We start from the raw sequence: 5,202 nt of genomic DNA, 5'->3' as shown, positions 1-5,202 counted from the left end.
TTTTTTTTTTTTTTTACTGTAGATCTGCATAAGAGTGATCACTAATCACCAGGTGGCTCAGTCAATACTAGGCTGTCTTGGAGTCTCCTTCTGCCAATGAAATTAGGCCAAAACTTTTCAGTTTAGCCTCAAGCAGATTGTTAGGACAAAAAAGCAGCTAAATTATCACAGAAATAATCTCTATCTCGGTTGTTAATATGGCTCCCCTCTGGGAACTCTTGCTACTACCCTCAGCACTGCTGTCCACCAGGCTCTCACTGCACATCTCAGTTAGGGTCTCTGTTGCTGCAATGAAGCACCATGACCAAACAGGAAGTAGGTGAGTGTCTTAGTCAGGGTTTCTATTCCTGCACAAAACATCATGACCAAGAAGCAAGTTGGGGAGGAAAGGGTTTATTCAGCTTACACATGGCTGTTGATCACCAGAGGAAGTCAGGACTGGAACTCAAGCAGGTCAGGAAGCAGGAGCTGACCAAACACTATGACCAAGGCAACTTAAAAAACGAGATCATTCAATTGGTACTCTTGGGTCCAGAGGGTCGTAGAGTCCATGATCATCATGGCAGCAGGCAAGCAGACAAGCCTGGCTAGGGAACAATCACTGGGAACTGATCTCTGGCTCATAAGCATAAGGTAGAGAGAAGACTAAGAATGGCCTGGCCTGTCGAAACATTGAAGTCAGTCTTCAGTGATGCACCTCTTCCAACAAGGCCACACCCCCTGATCCTTCCCAAATAGTTCTATCAGACATATGAGCCTATGGGGCAGGGGGCAGCATTCTCACCCAAGCTACCACACCCACTCTCTTTCCTTTAATCAGATGGCTGTTCCACCAGAAAGGAAAAAGATAAGGAAGCACATGATGAATTCTCACATGGTCGCAGGTGCTAAGCTGACTGCAAAGACCCAGACGTGTTTGGCAAGCTGAGTTAAAGTATTTACCTTGTTTGAACAGCTGTGCCTAGAACCAAGTTTCTCCTCCCTGCAAAGCATCATAGCTCACTATGATTTAGCCGACTCTTGGCTCATTGCCTGCTTCTGAGCTTCCCACAAGCAGTTTGACCTTGAGTTGGAATCTGAAGAGCTTGGCTATTGAAGGGTATCAGGTGATTTTTTTTTTTTTTTTAAAGCTGAAGATTTAAGACTTTGGCAGAGAAGACAGGCAGCGAGACACTAGCAGATGGCTTCACTTCCCATGGTGCTAGAGAAGTTTGGGATTCATCCAGCACTAGAGAATCACTTTAGGCTTGGAGCTATGAGCATCTCTCAAGAATTAGTCAATGTCTGATAGAACCACAGGAGTTTCCAAAGAGAAGGAGCAGGCTGGTCTCTGCCCAGGGGTGGGACATCTGAGTGAATGTTCACAGAGGAAGGAGAAGCTTACATCCCAACTTCTTCCAGGCTTAGGTGACTCTGTCATCCTCAGATAGTACCAAACCTCACATGCCCCAAATGCTGCAGACATTACAGATGGACCCACAGAGAAAATGAACCGGATGTTCCCAGGCCTCGCCTAGTGCTGGAGGCTCAGCAGCTCTCTCCATAAGCTTGGCAGGGTATATATCAGAATACTAAACTCTGGATACTTTCATTATTATATCCCAAGGAACCCACAGGAACCAGCTCAAACCAGAGCAGCTGTCGAACTGTCTCATTCTTTCTATGGTGATTTGCTCACGGTGTGTAGGTGGGAGGATTTTCGCACACCTTCCACAGGCTAGCTGTTGTGCCAGAAAATTCTACCATCTCATTTACTTTCACGCTCACCTTGTGAGGAAATTGGGTTCCCATTTCTCAGATGGACACACTAGAACACAGAAGTGGCACTTGCCAAAGTCTCTATCTGTGGAGAAAGCAGGCTGCAAACACAGACCTGTTTGTCTGCAGGCAGAATCTAGAATAAAATGTCATTGCTCCTTAGTTCCTCTCCTGGTGAAAGTAAACAAAATGAAAAATGCTGTGCGAAGCTCAGTACATAAGGTATGTATTGTCATGCCAGATAACTTTTTTGATCCTCAAAATCTACTCCTACAAGTTTTTCTTTCACCTCCATGTGTGTGTCCTGTGCACCCCCCCCAACTGTAAACATTTTAGGGGTGTGAGTGAGGAAGCAAGATCTATTCCTTTTTTTTTTGGTTTTTCGAGACAGGGTTTCTCTGTGTAGCCCTGGCTGTCCTGGAACTCAGAAATCCACCTGCCTCTGCCTCCCAAGTGCTGGGATTAAAGGCGTGTGCCACCACCACCCAGCGCAAGATCTATTCCTATGGGGGCCAGCACTAGGCTAGGCCTGGGAGTAGGATTAGATTTCCAGGGTGAACTCCATAGAGTCACAGCAGGACCCCTAAATGAAAATAAAGGACAAGCCAACTCCAATCTAGCACCAAATGAGAACCATTAAAAATATGTTCCAGATGGCCTTTATTAGGATATCAAACTACCAAACTAACACAGCCAGCTCCTAAAAACTAAAGAAGTTTAAGTAGATAGAGAAATATGCACTCTACAACATGAGAAAGAGGCTAGAACACGGTGAATGTGGAATTTCATTTACATATCCAGTATAGACATAGCCATGGAGACAGAAAGGAGGTTAGAACTTGCTGCGCGGTGGGGCTAGGGAGTGTCTGCCAGTAGTGAAAACGCTTTTTCAGATAGATGATGAAAATGTCCAGATATTAGGGGATGGAGTTTATCTCCCTAAGAGAGCTATGGAAAAAAGAAAATACCCTAAAACCATGTAGTGGTAAGACATTGTGGTGACTGCATTAATAACCATGTAAGCTATATGAATTATATCTCAAAACAAGTCATAAATAGAAAATTATAGCATATATGCAATTATATATATCATTGTAATACTAACGATTATTATACTTAGTAGTTCTTTTTTAAAACTGCACGAAGATTTTGTGATGGTCATGGTGTTAACTATCCACTTGATAGGATCTAGAAGCACATGGGAAATGGATGTCTGGGCATTCCTGTTAGGGATTGGCTTATGTTAAGTTGAAAGGCCATACCTACTGCGGGTGGCACCACTCCCTTGGCTGGGATTTTGGATTGTGTAAATAGAGAAAGGGAGTTGACCACTAGCATACATTCACAGCTCTCTGTTTCTGATTATGAATGCTGTATGTTTCAAGTTCCTAACCCCTTGGGTCCCTCACCACGAAGGACTGTACCCTTAAACTGTGAGCCAAAATAAACCCTTTCTCCCTTAAGTTGCTTCTGTCAAGGTATTTTATCATAGCAGCAAGGAAAGAAACTAAGGCATCCCCCAATACGTAAACTGTCTCTCTGAATCTATATGGCCAAAAAAGGTCCTGGAAGGAAATACAAAGTAATAACTACTGTTTATAAGGTAGTGGGTGACTTGATGGCGCATAGTTTGAAGGTAAGGTCTACTGTAGCCTAAGCTGGCCTCCAAGTTGATCGGAAGCCAGGGATAGCCTTGGACTCCTTCTGTCCCAGCGGATGTTACAAATTTTACACAGTAGAATTTCTTCTACTCAGAAGACCGCTTTGAGAAAATACGGAAGGATAACCTAGGGTTAAGTTCCTTGTCATTGGAAACAATCCAGAAAACTTGAGCACCATCAGATACAGACATTTGTGTTGGCAGGAGATCTGACTTAATAAGTAAGTACCTTTAACTACAATATCATTTGTGTGAGTGGATGTGTCATGGCTCACATGTGAAAGTCAGAGGACAACTTTCAGAGGTCAAATCTCTCTCTCTGCAGGGATTGCCAGAGGCCAAACTCAGGTTGCCTGGTTCCACGCAGCAGGATCCTTTACCCAGAGCCATTTCACCAGGCTCCTTCGTGTGTGTGTGTGTGTGTGTGTGTGTGTGTGTGTGTGTGTGTGTGTGTGTGTGTGTGTAGGTAGGGTCTTTCAAAGATCATGGAGGTCACTTGAGGTTACTGATATGACTAAGCTTGGCCAGCAAGCTCTAGTAACCTACCTGTTTCTGCTTCTCCAGGCTGTGGTCATTGCATTGCTGTGCCTGGCTTTATACATGGGTGTCAGAAATCCAAACTCATTGGAATGAGTCATCTCTCTAAGATGCCCTTTTATAAAGTTCTTGGTTCATTTCAAGATTTTTTTTTTCTTTTTGACTTTTCCAGACAGGGTTTTCACTGTTTAGCTCCAGTTGTTCTGGAATCCACTCTGTAGACCAGGCTGGCCTTGAACTCACAGAAATCTGCCTGCCTCTGCCTCCTGAGTGCACTGCCACTCTATTTTATTTTTAATTATGTGTATATGGGGATGTGAAGGGACACTCAAGCACATGACATGACTCTGGTAGGCCTTGCCCTTCTCCCCAATTCCCTCTACCTTGATAAAAACTATTGGCTTGTATATTCCTGAAGCTAGTCCCCAAACTCTGTTCCTTATTTGGCCACTTCCTCCTCCTGAGGCTAACTGCCTTTGGCTCACCTAATTAACAAGCCCAGTTAAAATGAAACATTATCCTAATTCGGGTTTCCCCCTTTTCCTTTCTAAACTGCCATTTGCCTCTGTGGCATGGCAGTCTCCTCTATCCAGAGGCAGTCCCTTGTCTCATTCCTTGCCCCTCTCCCTTGTTTCCTTCCCCTTCTCCCTTGCTCTCTATCTCCTGTCCTTGTCTCTCCTTCTCTCTCTCTCTCTCTCTCTCTCTCTCTCTCTCTCTCTCTCTCCCTCCCTCTCCCTCCCTCTCTCTCTCTCTCTCTTTTTCTGGTTTTTTGAGACAGGGTTTCTCTGTGTAGCTCTGGCTGTCCTGGAACTTACTCTGTAGACCAGGCTGGCCTGGAACTCAGAAATCCACTCTGCCTCTGCCTCCCAAGTGCTGGGATTAAAGGCATGCACCATCACTGCCCGGCCTGTCCTTGTCTCTTATTCTCTGCCCTTTGCCCTTCTGTGCTGAGAACTCAGTCTTGGTCATCCTGAGCAAAGACTTTTCCTTTCAGTGAGCATGTGCATCAACCTGCAGAGACATCGGATCCCCACAGTTGTGGTGATGTGGATGCTGAGGGCCAAACTCAGGTCCTCTGCAAGAGCAATGTGTGCTCTTAACAGCCATTTCTCCCGCAGTTGCACTGGTCATTGTTTTGTGTTCCGACCTGGTCCCACTGTAGTCCAGGCTGTCCTCAAAGTAGTTATATGTGTAGCCTGCAACTCCTGAACTTCCTGCCTCTACCTTCTGTGTGCTTCTATTACTGT

The sequence above is a fragment of the Mastomys coucha genome, unplaced genomic scaffold (genome assembly GCF_008632895.1).
Source record: "Mastomys coucha isolate ucsf_1 unplaced genomic scaffold, UCSF_Mcou_1 pScaffold6, whole genome shotgun sequence".
Lineage (NCBI taxonomy): Eukaryota > Metazoa > Chordata > Mammalia > Rodentia > Muridae > Mastomys > Mastomys coucha.
Note: the sequence above shows the minus strand (reverse complement) of the source record.